General features: G+C 40.8%; 2 non-coding genes across 2 annotated transcripts; both read right to left on the bottom strand.

Annotated features, from left to right (window-relative positions):
• Positions 1-6,527: 6,527 nt before the first annotated feature.
• Positions 6,528-6,634, bottom strand: LOC148209051 (small nucleolar RNA R71). Its single transcript, XR_015787487.1, has one exon. It is a non-coding gene; the product is annotated as a small nucleolar RNA R71 (small nucleolar RNA).
• Positions 6,635-18,111: 11,477 nt separating this feature from the next.
• On the bottom strand, positions 18,112-18,218 carry LOC148209050 (small nucleolar RNA R71). Its single transcript, XR_015787468.1, has one exon. It is a non-coding gene; the product is annotated as a small nucleolar RNA R71 (small nucleolar RNA).
• Positions 18,219-18,884: the final 666 nt, after the last annotated feature.

Below are 18,884 nucleotides of genomic sequence, written 5' to 3'. Positions count from 1 at the left end.
TACATTATCATAAAGCAAAGGGAATGTACAATAAACTATGGCATACACTATACCCATTACATTTCTCCAACTTGCCCTAGACTAATCGTACAAAGCTCGTACACCTAGACTTTCTAGATGGCCCTCAAACACTTTAGCCGTGACTGCCTTCGTAAAAGGATCATCAATGTTGTGCTCCGAAGCAATTTTTGTGACGATCACATCTCCTCATTGCACTATCTCATGTATTAGGTGGTACTTCCTTTCGATGTGTTTGCCTCTCGTCTGGCTTCGAGGTTCTTTAGAATTTGCCACAGCACCACTGTTATCACAGTAAAGTGTGATGGGCAAGTTCATGTTTGGAACGACTTCCAAATCAGTTTTAACCCCAATTACAACCTGCCAACTTCCTAAGCACATAAGCTTATAAAATCAAGCTCCAAAACCTCATCAAATTAACGATCAACCAATCTCAAAAATAAAAATGCAACAATGTTCGTGAACTACTTCACGATGCAAGTTTATTGTTGAATCTAAATGATTCTAAGCAAATGGGATAAAGCTCAAATAAGCACCTAACCTGAGGCATAACTAACAACAAGGAAAAATCTCCCAATTATTCAAAGGTACATAATCCGTTTATTGGCCACAACCTGAGGCCCTAACAAAAGAATTAGACTAAATAAGTTAAACTAAGCAGCCTATAGTCCTCGCTTGTCAGGTCTCCCCCGTCCCATCAGCAAGGTCACCCTTGAGTCCTTCACCTGAAACAATCATTGTAGAAGGGGGGATGAGTATATACAATATACTCCGTAAGTAGCCCTCACGAAGCACTCACAAACATCATGCTCAGAACCATAAAGGAAAAACATGCATCGTTATGCTCTATCATTACAGTATGCGAACAACCATAGACATGCTTTACTGGTACATATATATTTATCCATAAACATGCTCTATAATACCCAATACTAACCACAACTCAATAAAAAAAAAAAAACAATTACCGTCCACCTGGCTTCCTAACACCTCAAATTCAACTATGATCACCTCAGTTGTTCGAGCTCTTCGGAACCATGCTTTTGGTAGTGTCAGCCCCTGGCCATTTATACCCAGAGCCCCGACACTAGTGCATCGACCCTCGACCATTTATACCCGAGGCCTCGATGTCTTACAATCTATTGGCCCTTGACCATTTATACCCAAGGCCCCAATAGTTCTGATAAGCGCCAAGGTTGCTCGGGTTTACAAAGCTAGAGGTCCTTCTAGGATCCTTGCAAACATTCGCAAAAACGACTAACTTACCGAATGATTCCAACCAAGAGTAAGGTTAGAAGATGAATCACTCTTAGATCGGACTTAGAATCTACGATGGTCACTCCTAGATCCTAAGACGACTCACTCCAGAATTAGCTTGATCGAGACTAATCCAATGAATCGGTTTAACATCAAACCTAAAGCAAGATTTGAAAGAAGCAACACCAAAAGTGTTAAGGAACAAAAGTTCTTGAATTTCAATATGTTTTAATCTTAAGTTATCCATAACAAGAGCATTACAAGCCTTTAAATAGGCCAAATGGTCGTTCAACATAAGAACACCAAACGTTTTTCAAAATACTACTTAATGCAAATTGTAGAAAATAAGACATGCAAATTAAAACTTGATTGCACATCATTCTAGACACTTAAATGCGGATCAGAAAACGTAGTCATGCTTCAAATGGTCTTATCTATGTGCTGTAGGAGGCGCTTCACATTTGGATATGGTTTGACAACTTTTGACTTCACAAACTCCAAAGAGGTGCAATCTGCAAAGGCACCTGTTCACGAATCTGCACACTTTTTTTGTCCTCCGTGCCATCTCTCAAAATAGACAACTTTTCCCGTGCCATCTTTACTCCATTCTCTTCTTGACTCATTGAAGTAACATTATGAATAAATTCGGGCTCAAAACTCTTTGTTGGTTCTTGTGCATTAACAAGCTTTTGAAGGTGCAATGTGAAAGCCTCTTGAATCTTCCTTGCCTTTCTTGTAATAATTGCTCCTTTGATATATGTAATTGGTCACAAATGGATTCGTATCAAGTTCTCCTTCCGAAAGACTCCTCGCATCGACCCCCGACCATTTATACTCGAGGCCTCGACACTCATCTTTATCCAATATCGGCGTATCGACCCCCGACCATTTATACCCGAGGCCCTGACACTCACCCATTCACTACATAATCTGTAAAACTCCACATATTGTTTCTAGCCTCCAACCAAGATTCCAGTACTAACCCCTTAATAACACCAACCACCACACGCCCATCAACAGCCCCACCACTAGTATGATTTCAATGCATCTCACACTCACCAACACATTTCAGCATGCTTCCACAACATAAACATCATTCTAATAGCAAAACAATAAACCAAACATGCTTTCACAACATACCAAATCTTAACAACAGCGCCACAGTGAGTTTAGTCATAACAGAGCATAGTCAACAAATTTCAAACGATTGGAGCCCAACACAATTCATCCAAACACTTAATATCCAACGTCCATATTCAATAAGCACTGCTAGATATAATAAAAACTCATGAGACACGCCAAACACTTCATACGAATTCAGACAACGAACATTTCCAAAATAAATTCACTTTAACGAACATTCCCTACAATCATACGTCATTCTACAACAGATCTCAGCAGTTCAACAATACAAAATTCACACTATTAACACCGACGGACATTCAACGCTAACCAGTCATACAAAACTACATAACAAGAATTACACTGCACAACCACGTATCAGAACCAATATTAAGCATCATAAACAGTACATCGGCAACAAAATAACATACACCAACGCACGCACCCGCCCCCGTGCTACTTACAATCACTTGTCCTAAAGCTCCTAAGCTCGTTGAGCACTTCCTACTACAAAAGAGCACGATCTCGAGGTTAGTAACCAATTAGAAACATTTAGTTATAAACGAAACCGAGTTTAGGTAGAGTCGTTACCTACTAACCCACACTAAAACAACTTGGGTTAGGAGCGGGTTGACGTCGAAGGGGTTCGGGCTCCCGATCTGAGTTCAAAAGGCCTTAAGCTTGCTGTCCCTACGTCTAAAGGTGATGAGTAATGCTGATTTGGGTCCGATTAGAGGTGGGTCAACGCCGAACCCATGCCGAAAAGAGTGGGTAATGCCGATTTGGCTTCGAATAAGAGGGGACCAACGTCGAACGTCACCGGAAGGCCGGAAAACGTCACCAAACTCGTTGGGCTTCACGAGTTCGGACTGTTCGGGGCCGTCGAAGTCTGCTGCACGCAAGAAAGGTCACGCGCCGCCACTGCACGACGCCGGCGCCGCTGGAATTCGCCGCAACTCCTCGAGTCCGCCGGGTTCGCTGCTCTTCGCGCTGGCGCACGCTGCTACAGGCCGCCTCCGTCGGGGTCGTTGAGGGACGGGAGGGTCCACCGTTCGCCGCTGTCGTCGGGGAGGAAGCTCGCCGCTGTCGTGCTGCTTCGCCGGAGAACTAAAAGGGAGCTACCGGCTGAACAAGGAGAAGAAGGAGAAACTTGGGAATGGGGGGGGGGGGGGGGGGGCTGTCGGCTAAGAAACAAAGGGAGGAAAAGAGAAAAAGAAAAGTGTTAGGGTTTTCCCCTTTTGTTTTGATTTAAAACAATTTTCCCATTAAGCCCAATCCCAAAGAAGGAGGAGTCCATTCCCTCAACCTAAGACCCAACATACCAAGCTCGGTTAATAAACATTTAATTGGATTGTTAGAGCCCGATAATTAACGATAAATTAAATTAACATTCACTTTGAAATTTAAATGAAAAACAAAAATCTTCCGATTCGAGATTAACTGACCTGAGGGACTCGGGGCGTTACAGACTTCCCTCCTTCAAAAACTTTCGTCCCCGAAAGTGGACTGTTCTAACAGTTCAGGGTATCTCGCCTTGATACCGTCCTCCCGCTCCCAAGTAGCTTCTTCCACTTGGTGGTTCCTCCACAAAACCTTAACCAAGCGAATCGCCCGGTTCCTCAACAACTTGGTCTCTCTTGCCAAAATTCTGACGGGTATCTCCTCGTAGCACAAGGACTCATCCAGTTGTAATGGTTCAGGGTCCAAGACGTGCGAGGGGTCATGAATGTACTTCCTCAACATAGACACATGAAACACACTGTGAACTGCTGCCAACTGATTACGCTTGTTTACATGCGTAAACAGAAGGTTTTAGATGCTGTTTTTACTATGTTTTAGCCTTGTTTCGGACTTTTCTCGGTCGTTTGAGTTCCAATTCATGCAAAATTCATATATCATGGTTTGTGGTTGGCTTATATTGTATTTATGACATTTTAGGACCATTTGGGAGTGCAAATTAATCAAAAGAAGCAAAAAGACGGAAAAACCTACATGGGAGGCGCCAGGCGCCTGCGTGCCTGCAGAAAAACTGGTTTTCTTCCAACTTTGCCCTTAATGAAACGCGTCTTCCAATGCGTTTTGGTGGTTCCAACCGATGCATACGTGTAGAAGAAGTGTTCCACTATCAGTTCGAGCACGATTTGGTCAGTCAAAAGAGTTGGAAATGGGTGATTCACCATCGTTTTAGGACCTACCTAACCAAGTCTGCACAGCTATAAATTCCAGCAACTTCTCCACCAAATTCATGAAACCTTGCTTGCTTCTCTTGATCATTTTTAGTGTTTCTTTGTTGCTTTCTAAGTACTTTTGAGTTGCTTTCATTAGTTGCTTTTGGTTTTTAAATCCCGAGCACTTTACATTCCTTTATTGAGCTTTGTTTTGTTTCCATTTGTACTTAGTTATTTTCTACTTATTCAAATTTATAAAAATCCAGCACTTTGCTTATCTTCCCTTTGCCTTCACTTTATTTTTAGTTAAGAGAGTTGTGTTTTTGGAGGAAAGAGCACGTGACACTCCCCCTTGCTTGAAAGAGAAGGGCGAAGCTCTCAATCCCGATAAAAACTCTCCATTAGTTAACTTTTGTTTTTCACACATGTATTCCACATTCAACCATTTTACTTGCTGTATTTTCTTCAATATGTCTTTCTAAGTTCCCGTCTCTAGCCCGGTTATGGATAGTTAGCCTTTTATTTCTAATAAGGGTTTCTAAGAAGTAGTGTTTTTGCTTTCCATTCATTGCTCAACATGTTTTCCCAAAAAGTTAGGATTTAGAGAAGGCCATTGTACGTCTTAACAAGTCAATACTGAAAAGGTTGCTTATTTGCATTGTTGAGTGGTTAAACCGAGGAGAGGAGCGCCTTAGACATAAGGGTTCCGCTTAAGTAGCCTAGACATAGGACCTTAACCTGAGGTTGCGACTATTTCGATCCTAAAACTAAGATATCTCTCATAAATAGACATATTAGGGAATGTCTTAGAACTTTGAACTTGCTTAGACATAAGTCAAGTGAGAAGCGTAGTCGTTGGTTTCTAAAGTAAAATGCATATTGTCCTTAGCATGTCCTTGATTCTTTGTTGGCTAACTTGAAGTAATTCGGGCTAGGTTTTATCATTATAAGTCCAAATCCCAAATCCAAAACCATTATTTGTGACCACTTCCCATTTTACAAGAATCACTCATTTCAACATTCACTATTCTTTAAAACTTTAGAGTTTGGAAATTATTTAGAAGTCCTTGAGGATCGATACTTGGATACTCCATCCATTTTATATTACTCTGACAGGTGTGCGCTTGCATCTATATAATTGTTACCACGCTTAGTGCGTCGCCCAGTCAAGTTTTTGGCGCCGTTGCCAGGGACTTTAGTTTTAAAATTATTTTCAAATTCTTTTAGTTTTTATTTTTGTGAATTGTTGTTGGGTGTAATTTCCATCCATCGTTTTTGTTCTATATTTTTGGTCGTTTATCTCAAAATGGTAAGTTAAAGTGCATGAGCACAAGATCTTTTCTTCTACCCCTTGACCCTGAGATTGAGCGGACCCTTCGAAAAACTCGAAAGGAGCAAAGACTTCGAAAACAACTAGAAAAGCAAAAAGAGAGAGAAGGTGAAATCAGTCCTGAAAGTGAGGTAGAGAGTACAAGCACATCAATGGCAGATATTCCACCTCGTGATCCGGTTGATCCACCTGCTGTTAACGGTAATATGAGGGATCATGCAAGAAATTATGAATTCAACCATATCCAGATGGCGGACAACAGAGACGTGGCAATGCGAGAATATGCCGCCACGGCTTTTCAGAACTTTGATTCAGGGATAGTCAACCCTATTCCAGCCCACGCAAACTTTGAGCTTAAGCCAATGATGTTCCAAATGTTGCAGACAATTGGACATTTTGGAGGGCAGGAACATGAGGATCCACATGATCATCTGAAATCATTCATTCAAATTGCAAATGCATTTCGATTACCTGGTATAACAGACGATGCTCTTAGACTAACACTTTTTCCATTTTCTTTGAAGGACCAAGCTAGAGCATGGCTCAATGCATTTCCACCGGGATCCATCACCACATGAGGGTCGTCAGTGGAGAAGTTCTTAACAAAATTCTTCTCACCTACTCGCCACGCTGATATCAGAGAGGAGATCATCTCCTTTAGACAGTATGATCGTGAACCTGTTCACGAGGCGTGAGAAAGATTTAAAGAACTAATTAGGAAATGTCCGAACCATGGCTTGCCGGCATGCATCCAGATAGAACATTTCTTTAGAGGTTTAGATCATCCTACTAAGATGATGCTAAACAATGCTGCCAATGGAACCTTTACAAAGAAGACATTCAACGAGATAGTTGACATCCTAAATGACTTAGCTTCACACAACGAACTATGGTGTTCGCAAAGATCTAGGGCAGCACCAAAGAAGCAAGATCCAGCTGGAGTTTTGGCTCTGGACATTGCGACCTCGATGCAAAAAGAGATGGTTACAATGAAGCAGAGGCTAAAAGAGATGGCATTGAGAATAAAAAATCCATTAGCCACGCCGATACAACCTGTGCAGTCGGATTATTGCACTCCTGCCCCTGTTTGCCAAGTCAACGATCTCATTTGTTCATTTTGCAGTGAAAACCATATTTATGATAATTGTCCACATAACCCTGGTTCCGTTTTTTATGTAGGACATGGGAACAATAGGAACTTTAACCCATATTCGAACACCTACAACCCAGGTTGGAGGCACCACCCTAATTTCTCATGGGGAGGTCAAGGAGGTTCGAGCGGTTTTAATCAAGGGCAGAGCCAGCAGAACAAGCAGCCCTATGTTCCACCTACACAACAATACATCCCGCCACCGCAACAACAGTACAATCAGAGAACACAAACTCCACCAGTTCAAAATAACAGCTCAAATCTTGAGAATATGATGAAGGAGTACATGGCCCGAACCGACGCAGTGATACAATCCCAAGCGGCATCAATGAGGAATTTCGAGACCCAATTGGGACAGGTCGCCAATGAATTGAAGAATAGACCACAAGGTTCTTTTCGAGGCCATACTGAATTACCATAACGAGAAGGGAAAGAACAGTGCAAAGCTGTCACCCTTAGGAGTGGACTGGCATATGATGGACCAACAATGCCAACAACAGATGTACAGATTCCGTCCACTGAACCAACTGTAAAGATACCAGAAAATCCAACAACACCAGAAAAAGAAAATACTAGAAAAGGTAATGAGGACACCCCGAGTGTTCCTCCACAGGTACAACCTTCTTTTACCCTTACTCCCCCGTTTCCAGAAAGATTAGTTAAGAAAAATAATGATTCCCAGTTTAGAAAATTTTTAGATATTTTAAAACAATTGCATATAAATATACCATGAGTAGATGCTCTAGAACAGATGCCAAATTATGCTATGTTTTTTAAAGATATAGTTTCTAGGAAGAAAAAGATAGGAGAGCATGAACTGGTAGCCATGACAAAATGTAGTAGTGAAGCTGTAGGCAGCCCGCTACCCATGAAGTGTAACGATCCTGGCAGTTTTACCATTCCATGTTCCATAGGAGGAAAAAACTTAGGCAGGGCATTATGTGATCTAGGCGCTAGCATTAATCTTATGCCATTATCAGTTTTCAAATCTTTAGGCATAGGAGAAGCTAGACCTACTACGGTTACCCTCCAACTAGCAGATAGATCTATCATAAGACCTGAGGGAAAGATAGAAGATGTTTTAGTCCAGGTGGACAAATTCATTTTCCCTGCAGATTTTATCATTCTAGATTGCGAGGCGGACTGAGACGTTCCCATTATTTTGGGAAGACCATTTCTAGCCACTGGGGATACAGTTTTTAATGTGAGGAAGGGAGAAATTACAATGAGGGTAAATAATGAAGAAGTTAAATTTAACGTTCTAGACGCCATGAAATTACCAGGAGACTTTGAAGAATGCTCTGCTATAAATAGCTTGAATCCTGTTATGTTTGATGAGTTTTATGACTTGTTAGTTACAGAGATTGAAGAAGAGCTTGATAAGATAGAAGAAGGACCGGAAGATGTGATTAATCCTGTTGAAAAAATACAAAAAGAAGAATGCAAGTCGTTACTTCCGTCCATAGTGGAACCACCCACGTTGGAGTAGAAGCCATTGCCGTCGCATTTGAAATATGCGTATCTAGGGGATAGCGACACTTTACCAGTTATTATAGCCTCCAATTTATCACCTACTAATGAATATTCTTTATTGCAGATTTTTGAGAAACACAAAAAGGCCATTGGATGGACGATAGCAGATATCCGAGGGATAAGCCCGGCCTTTTACATGCACAAAATTTTATTCGAAGAAGATGGTAAGAACTCTATTGAGAGTCAAAGGCGGTTGAACCCGAAGATGAAAGAGGTTGTAAGGAAAGAAATTCTTAAATGGCTTGACGCCGATGTTATATACCCAATATCCGACAGCAGCTGGGTAAGCCCAGTACAGTGTGTACCAAAGAAAGGGGGTATAACCGTGGTGGCCAACGAGGAGAATGAGCTCATCTCAACCCGAACTGTGAGCGGGTGGAGAGTTTGCATTGACTATCGCAAACTCAACAAGGTAACGAAGAAAGACCATTTTCCTCTCCCGTTTATTGACCAGATGCTCGACCTTCTGGCAGGTAAGGATTTCTATTGTTTTTTAGATGGATATTCGGGTTATAATCAAATTGCTATTGCTCCAGAAGACCAGGAGAAGACAACATTTACGTGTCCGTATGGTACGTTCGCTTTCAGGCGAATGCCCTTTGGACTATGCAATGCACCCGTGACTTTTCAGAGGTGTATGATGGCCATCTTCTCTGACATGGTAGAAAATATTCTAGAAGTTTTTATGGATGACTTTTCTGTTTTTGGAAATTCTTTTGACGCATGTTTAGTTAATTTGGAGAGAGTATTGGAGAGATGTGAACAAACAAACCTAGTCCTAAATTGGGAGAAGTGTCATTTCATGGTACAAGAGGGTATTGTTTTGGGTCACAAAATTTCCAAGCAAGGAATAGAGGTAGACCACGCTAAGATAGACATCATTTCAAAGCTACCTCCTCCTACAAATATCAAAGGGATTAGAAGTTTTTTAGGGCATGGGGGATTTTACCGCCGCTTTATAAAAGACTTTGCTAAAATTTCTAAACCCTTGTGTCAATTGTTAGAACATGATAGACCATTTGTTTTTGATGATGACTGTTTAAAATCATTTGAAATGTTGAAAGTTGCTCTAAGTTCAGCCCCTATAATTATCGAACCTAATTGGGATTTACCTTTTGAGCTCATGTGTGATGCCAGTGATTATGCAATAGGAGCTATGTTAGGACAACGTAAAAACAAGATCTTGCATCCTGTGTATTATGCTAGTAAGACTCTGACCGGTGCACAACTCAATTACACTACTACTGAAAAGGAAATGTTAGCAGTTGTGTTCGCCTTTGATAAGTTTAGGTCTTACTTGATAGGCACAAAAGTCATTGTTTTTACTGACCATTCTGCTTTAAAATATTTATTTGCTAAAAAAGATGCGAAACCACGTTTGATACGGTGGATTTTGTTACTTTAAGAGTTTGATATTGAAGTTAGGGATAGGAAGGGTACTGAAAACCAAGTTGCTGATCACCTGTCTAGATTGGAATCCCCGCTCTGTGATGATGGAACTGTTATACGTGAACAGTTTATTGACGAGCAACTCTTGCGAGTTGATTCAGTTCCGTGGTATGCCGATATAACAAATTATTTGGTAAGTCGAATAGTTCCTTATGAGTTCAACAAGCAACAGGTAAAGAAATTTCTAAATGAAGTTCGATTTTATCGTTGGGATGAGCATTTTTTATATAAGGTAGGACCTGACAATATCTTACGCAGGTGTGTCGTAGAAGAAGAGCACGAGGCGATATTAGACGCTTGTCATATGTCTCCATATGGAGGACATTTTGCAGGACACAAAACCGCAGCCAAAGTTTTGCAAAGTGGGTTTTTTTGGCCCACTCTGTTCAAAGATGCACATAAGTTTGTCCAGGTTTGTGATAAATGCCAACGGACAGGTAATATATCTAAACGCCACGAAATGCCTCAAACCCCGATCCTGGAAATTGAAATATTTGATGTGTGGGGTATAGATTTTATGGGTCCATTTCCATCTTCTAATGGTAAGCTTTATATATTGTTAGCAGTAGATTATGTTTCGAAATGGATAGAAGCCATTGCAACTGCTACCAATGATTCCAAAGTTGTCATTCGTTTTCTGCAAAAGCACATTTTTACGCGTTATGGAACCCCGCATTGTCTGATAAGCGATGGGGGGGCTCATTTTGTGAATAGGTCTATGCAAAAGTTGCTGACTAAATACAATGTGCGTCATAGGGTTGCAACAGCATATCATCCTCAGTCGAATGGGTTAGCCGAAATATCTAATAGGGAGATAAAAAACATTTTAGAAAAAACTGTAAATCTTAACCGTAGGGATTGGTCTTTTAAGCTTGATGATTCACTTTGGGCATATAGAACAGCATTTAAGACTCCCCTCGGCATGTCCCCCTATAGGCTAGTTTTTGGAAGAGCATGTCATTTGCCTCTTGAGCTAGAATATAAAGCATTTTGGGCTACTAAGAAATTAAATTTTGATTTGTCGGCTGCAGGTGAAGCGAGGAAGTTACAATTGTTGGAATTAGAAGAACACAGGCAATTTTCTTATGAGAATGCTAAGCTGTTTAAGGAAAAAACTAAACAGTGGCATGATAGGCGTCTTCGACCGAACAATCTTCAAGAAGGTGATCTGGTTCTGTTATTCAACTCTAGATTGAAACTTTTCCCTGGGAAACTTAAGTCTAGATGGTCTGGTCCCTTTAAAATTTTTAAAGTCTACCCATATGGGGCAGTGGATCTAGTTGACTCTAAGGGAAATGTTTTTAAAGTAAATGGGCAGAGACTTAAGCCGTATTTTGGAGAACCAGTGGATAGAGGAAAAACCTCTATTCAACTTTCAGGTCAATAAATTTTTGCGAAAAATGTGTTTTTCCTTCTTATCCGTTTTTCAAAGAACAAAAGTAAAGGAAGGAAGTCTTTGTATCTTGTATTTTCTCTTTGTTTAATTATAAAGTTTTTCTTATTAAGAGAATGTTTTTGAAAACGTTGAAAAAACAAAAAGAAAGAAAAAAAAACGTTGAAAAAAAAAAGAATTACGCAGGCGCCTGGCGCCTGCCCTTTGCGAAAAATAAAAATCACGCAGGCGCCTGGCGCCTGCTCTGTTTTTCAGAAGTTCGAAAATATTTTCCTTCACGGTTTGGGTTTTAATTTTCGATAATATGGGCTTTATTTTGGGTCAAACATTAATCCTCTATGATTTAACTTTAAAACTTCTCTTCAAACTCAAATTTTGTTTCCCTAATCCTATTTGGTATTCAAATTTGTTTTCTTTTCCTTTTAGGTTTAGGAAACTTAGTTGAACTTAAATGTCAATCCCTTTCCGTTTAGGATTTAGTTTGGGGAAAGCTTAAATAGATCCATTGCCTAAGCTTTACAACTCCTCCAAAACCCACACAACTTTCTTCTTCCCCTTGTTTTTTTCGGCAAAAGCCACTCCCTTCATCACCTTTGTTTTCGATTTTCAGCCACCACCAAAAAGAAGAAGAAATTTCCAGCATTTGCTTACATCTATGGCTTCTTCTTCTCAACATACTTCACTTCCTACCTCTTCTACTCAAGCTCCAAATGCCACAAGCATTCCCTTTCCACCATTGGAGAACTTCCAACACCACATGGTTTCAGATTCTAGGCTAGCTGCTGTGAGGGGAGGAAACCCGCTTCAAACATTTGAATGTCCTCCATCCCAAGCTCCTACACAACATCCTATAATGAGCCCACATGGTTATGTTAATTTTCAGCAACTACCCACCTTTAATATACCTCAAAACAGTGAGTTTAGGGCTGAAAATCCTCAACAACTTCCTCCAATGATCAATCCGGGTATGTACCAACCGTTTATGTTTAACCCGGTTCCTTCCTATCATTTTCCCTTGTCCCAAATGCAAATTCCAGCTAGTGTTCATCCTTATGGAATGCCAAACCCATCTACTCTATTTCCTAGCCTTCCACCTTATTATGGAATGGGTCATTGGGTACCCCCAATCAACTATGGGATGACTTCACCTAAGGTTCCCCCACCACCTCAACTTTCATTCCTAGAAAGAGGACCTCAAGCACCCCAATTGAACCCTAACATATTGAGTACCTTCAACATGGGACAACTAAAACCCTTAGAGCCTCCTAGGATGCGAACCCCAACCAATATGCCAATGGATCCAGGAGATGAGCATGGAGGAGAGCAAGAAAAAAGCCATAGCCATAGGCTAGAGCCCGGGGTGTTGATAGGGCAAAAGAGGAAGGGCAAGGAGGTGATGATAGACCCAGAAATTGAGGAAGATGGGAGTAGTAGGCGTCTGACGCCTAAGGATTCGACTATGGAGAACAGGGACGAGGAGCAGTTTTATTCATCTCCATTGATTATTACACCGGAAGATGGTAATGATGATTTTCTACTGGTTTGACGAGGCCATTGTTCAAATATGTCGGAAACAGAGGATACCGACAACGAAGTGGTGAGAACAGATACTCAGGAACCTTCCCCATTGGATACACCTACAGAAGGAGCATTTTGTAGTCACCAAGAGTTGCCTACTGGGGCAACTGGATCTACTCCGTTGGCAACGGATGAGTATGTCACACCGATGGCCACTCTACCAGGGGTGAGGGATGCTCACACTATTCCTTCTAATGCAGTTAACCCGCTTGGGTGTGATAGAGGTAGATCCAAGGTTGGGGAGAATAGTACTGAAGAACCTACCAGCGAAGAAGATCCTGAGGACACGCAGACGATAAGGGAAATGTTTCAATACAAGAGGCGGGAGAAGAAGAGTTCAAAACGTCGTGCAGTTCAGGCTAAGAAGCCGACAGTGCCCATGAATGAACCTAAAACGAGAGCTGCGAAAGCTAAAGCAGCTGAAGCTAAGAAGAAGGTAGTGGCACCTGGGCCAGTTGATACAATTGAACTGGACTTGTCTGAGGGAGAGGAGGTCGAGACGAAATGGAACGCGGCAAATTTAGCCACTTGAACTTCATTAATGAAATCCCGTAAGATTATGACAGAATTGGGATTCGACCTCAATCTAGGAGATGTGCCTGGTGATTGGAGGGAGACCGCTAGAGACAAAGAGTGGAGACCACTCATTCAGCCCATACAATGTGAGGCTTTGGAGTTAGTTAGAGAGTTCTATGCTGCTGTCCATCCCCAGTCACATATAGCCATAGTGCGCGGGAAGGAAATACGGTTTGATGCCACTCAGATCAACTACACCTTCAACATTGAGAATATCAGAGATGCTGTGGGCAATAAGATGTTAGTGACTCCGACTCTAGCACAGCTTGATGAGACTCTAGCATGTGTTGGGAAGCCCTCTGCCACTTGGGATTTGACTACTCATGGCAAGGTACGACTAAAACCCGAGGATGTTTCCCTAGCTGCTGCACGATGGTTATACATAGTCAAAGACAGAATTCTGCCAACGGAGCATGATGAGCATGTCACTCAGGATAGGGCACTGCTGGTTTATGCCATGCTAAAGGGCATAGATGTGAATTATGGAGAATTGATCAATACCAGTATCCATGAGTGTGCCCACCGAACACGTGGTAAGTTTTATCACCCACGATTGGTCACTTCTTTATGCTTGCGACAAGGTGTACAGCTCCCTGAGGATCAAGTTAAGAGAGATGCCCCAATTGTGGAAGAGAAGAATATTCGGCGTATTATCGCCCATGCGTTACAAAGAAGGGAAGGTACTGGGATGTCTCCTACATCGGAGATCCGTCGTCTTCGAGAGGAGAACCAACAGCTGCGAGATCAGGTTCGAGAAGTCGTGCAACATATCTACAACTTGAGGGCTTCATTGGATTTTGCGGTTTTACCTTCATGGCCTCCAGCTCTAGCTGCTATCCTTGGTCATCCATCTTCCAGTACTGACACTGATCCTAGTCCACAACCTCTGACTTCATGAAGGGGAGGATCCTTCTTTGCTATTTTTTGTGTTTTATTCTTTTGGTTAATGACGTAATTTGCATGTTCTAGCATTACTACGCATGTTTTTTTGTATTGATTATGTTTCGAGCTCAGTTGAAGCATGAATAAATTAGTATCGTTTATCTTATGATCACTTAAAGTATGCCTTCACTTAACCTTAGTTTAGCTTTTCACATGCCTATTTTGAAGCATCTGTGCGGTGCATGTGATTTCATGTCGATGATGATTATAAGAGATTGTTGAGTTTTCTGTTCTATGCCTGACTAAGCTTTGAGCTATTTCCTTTGTTTATGTGATAAACTCATTTTCTTTTATGTCTTTTTGATCTTTACAAACTTTAAGCTTTTTCTTTGCCCCTATATAGGAAGTCCTTGTCCTTTTTACTGTTAAGCCTTTTTCATCCGATGCAAAAGTCTTTTCCCAGTGAGGACACTGTCTCTCTTAAGTTTGGGGGGGACAGTCGTTGTGTGAGTCGTTGTTTCAGAAAGATAAAGTGTTATTTATATTTGAAAAATCATGCTATTTTCTTTTGAAAAAGAGTCAGTTGGAAAGAAAGAAAGTGTTGAAAAGCACTTAGCTTAAAAACCAAGAAAGAAAAAAAGAAAAAAAAAAGAAAAAAAAAGAGAAGACAAAAGTTGCAAAAGAGTAAAAAAGAGTCTTTGTCAGAGAAAATAAGAGTGGGGAAAAGACTTGTGTTAGAAAGAAAAGAGTGGTAAAAACAATGAGAGTTAAAGAAAATGTAGTTATAATTTCCGAGTCCTACTGTAGACACCCATTTAGTTTTAGGTTGGGTGTTGACTTTGAAAATAACAGTAAGGATGGTGATAAGTGACTTCGTGTTTCTCATTGTCGTCGTCTTATGACCTAGATGTTAGTTTCAAAGTCTTTCTACGAGTAGCTGTGGTTGAAACCGATGTTAGTGTGTGGAAACCTCAAGGGCTAGTAGCCGATCTTTCAGATGTAAAAGTCTTAGTGTAAGGAGGGAGTGTGCAGATTCCTTAGGGGTATTTGAAAACGTTTTCTGTTTTTGAAAGGAAAAAGGATTTTGAAAGAGAAAGTTTTTATCATTTCAAACTTGGTTTATAGTGACTAAGTTTACAAAGGCAATAGAATCGTAGGCTTTGACATCTTTTCCTTGAGACAATTTATGATTGAACATCTCGGTTGCTTTTGCTTTTCCTTGTCCATGTGTTAGAAAGCTGATTAAAGTTGCTAAGTTTTGCTTGAGGACAAGCAAAAAGTTAAGTTTGGGGGTGCGATTACGCTTGTTTACGTGCGTAAAAAGAAGGTTTTAGATGCTGTTTTTACTATGTTTTAGCTTTGTTTCGGACTTTTCTTGGTCGTTTGAGTTCCAATTCATGCAATATTCATATATTATGGTTTGTGGTTGGCTTATATTGTATTTATGACATTTTAGGACCATTTGGGAGTGCAAATTTATCAAAAGAAGCAAAAAGACGGAAAAACCTACATGGGAGGCGCCAGGCGCCTGCGTGCCTGTAGAAAAACTGGTTTTCTTCCAATTTTGCCCTTAATGAAACGCATCTTCCAATGCGTTTTGGTGGTTCCAACCGATGCATACGTGTAGAAGAAGTGTTCCACTATCAGTTTGAGCACGATTTGGTCAGTCAAAAGAGTTGGAAATGGGTGATTCACCATCGTTTTAGGACCTACCTAACCAAGTCTGCACAGCTATAAATTCCAGCAACTTCTCCACCAAATTCATGAAGCCTTGCTTGCTTCTCTTGATCATTTTTAGTGTTTCTTTGTTGCTTTCTAAGTACTTTTGAGTTGCTTTCATTAGTTGCTTTTGGTTTATAAATCCCGAGCACTTTACATTCCTTTATTGAGCTTTGTTTTGTTTCCATTTGTACTTAGTTATTTTCTACTTATTCAAATTTATAAAAATCCAGCACTTTGCTTATCTTCCCTTTGCCTTCACTTTATTTTTAGTTAAGAGAGTTGTGTTTTTGGAGGAAAGAGCACGTGACACTCCCCCTTGCTTGAAAGAGAAGGGCGAAGCTCTCAATCCCGATAAAAACTCTCCATTAGTTAACTTTTGTTTTTCACACATGCATTCCACATTCAACCATTTTACTTGCTGTATTTTCTTCAATATGTCATTCTAAATTCCCGTCTCTAGCCCGGTTATGGATAGTTATCCTTTTATTTTTAATAACTGTTGCTAAGAAGTAGTGTTTTTGCTTTCCATTCATTGCTCAACATGTTTTCCCAAAAAGTTAGGATTTAGAGAAGGCACTGTACGTCTTAACAAGTCAATACTGAAAAGGTTGCTTATTTGCATTGTTGAGTGGTTAAACTGAGGAGAGGAGCGCCTTAGACATAAGGGTTCCGCTTAAGTAGCCTAGACATAGGACCTTAACCCGGGTTGCGACTATTTCCATCCTAAAACTAAGATATCTCTCATAATAGACATATTAGGGAATGTCTTAGGACTTTGAACTTGCTTAGACATAAGTCAAGTGAGAAGCGTAGTCGTTGGTTTCTAAAGTAAAATGCATATTGTCCTTAGCATGTCCTTGATTCTTTGTTGGCTAACTTGAAGTAATTCGGGCTAGGTTTTATCATTATAAGTCCAAATCCCAAATCCAAAACCATTATTTGTGACCACTTCCCATTTTACAAGAATCACTCATTTCAACATTCACTATTCTTTAAAACTTTAGAGTATTGGAAATTATTTAGAAGTCCTTGAGGATCAATACTTGGATACTCCATCCATTTTATATTACTCTGACAGGTGTGCGCTTGCATCTATATAATTGTTACCACGCTTAGTGCGTTCAGCATAACGCCTAGTCAAGTTTTTGGCGCCGTTGCCGGGGACTTTAGTTTTAAAATTATTTTCAAATTCTTTTAGTTTTTATTTTTGTGAATTGTTGTTGGGTGTAATTTCCATCCACTGCTTTTGTTCTATATTTTTGGTCGTTTATCTCACAATGGTAAGTTAAAGTGCAGGAGCACAAGATCTTTTCTTCTACCCCTTGACCCTGAGATTGAGCGGACCCTTCGAAAAACTCGAAAGGAGCAAAGACTTCGAAAACAACTAGAAAAGCAAAAAGAGAGAGATGGTGAAATCAGTCCTGAAAGTGAGGTAGAGAGTACGAGCACATCAATGGTAGATATTCCACCTCGTGATCCGGTTGATCCACCTGCTGTTAACGGTAATATGAGGGATCATGCAAGAAATGATGAATTCAACCATATCCAGATGGCGGACAATAGAGACGTGGCAATGCGAGAATATGCCGCCACGGCTTTTCAGAACTTTGATTCAGGGATAGTCAACCCTATTCCAGCCCACGCAAACTTTGAGCTTAAACCAATGATGTTCCAAATGTTGCAGACAATTGGACATTTTGGAGGGCAGGAACATGAGGATCCACATGATCATCTGAAATCATTCATTCAAATTGCAAATGCATTTCGATTACCTCGTATAACAGACGATGCTCTTAGACTAACACTTTTTCCATTTTCTTTGAAGGACCAAGCTAGAGCATGGCTCAATGCATTTCCACCAGGATCCATCACCACATGGGGGTCGTTAGTGGAGAAGTTCTTAACAAAATTCTTCCCACCTACTCGCCACGCTGATATCAGAGAGGAGATCATCTCCTTTAGACAGTATGATCGTGAACCTGTTCACGAGGCGTGGGAAAGATTTAAAGAACTAATCAGGAAATGTCCGAACCATGGCTTGCCGGCATGCATCCAGATAGAACATTTCTTTAGAGGTTTAGATCATCCTACTAAGATGATGCTAAACAATGCTGCCAATGGAGCCTTTACAAAGAAGACATTAAAGGAGATAGTTGACATCCTAAATGACTTAGCTTCACACAACGAACTATGGTGTTCGCAAAGATCTAGGGCAGCACCAAAGAAGCAAGATCCAGCTGGAGTTTTGGCTCTGGACATTACGACCTCGATGCAGAAAGAGATGGTTACAGTGAAGCAGAGGCTCAAAGAGATGGCATTGGGAATAAAAAATCCATTAGCCACGCCGATACAACCTGTGCAGTCGGATTATTGCACTCCTGCCCCTGTTTGCCAAGTCAACGATCTCATTTGTTCATTTTGCAGTGAAAACCATATTTATGATAATTGTCCACATAACCCTGCTTCCGTTTTTTATGTAGGACATGGGAACAATAGGAACTTTAACCCATATTCGAACACCTACAACCCAGGTTGGAGGCACCACCCTAATTTCTCATGGGGAGGTCAAGGAGGTTCGAGCGGTTTTAATCAAGGGCAGAGCCAGCAAAACAAGCAGCCCTATGTTCCACCTACACAGCAATACATCCCGCCACCGCAACAACAGTACAATCAGAGAACACAGACTCCACCAGTTCAAAATAACAG

The sequence above is a fragment of the Momordica charantia genome (genome assembly GCF_013281855.1).
Source record: "Momordica charantia cultivar OHB3-1 chromosome 9 unlocalized genomic scaffold, Mcharantia_2.0 BLBB01000009.1, whole genome shotgun sequence".
NCBI lineage: Eukaryota > Viridiplantae > Streptophyta > Magnoliopsida > Cucurbitales > Cucurbitaceae > Momordica > Momordica charantia.
Note: the sequence above shows the minus strand (reverse complement) of the source record. Positions and strands in the feature narration are given on the sequence as shown.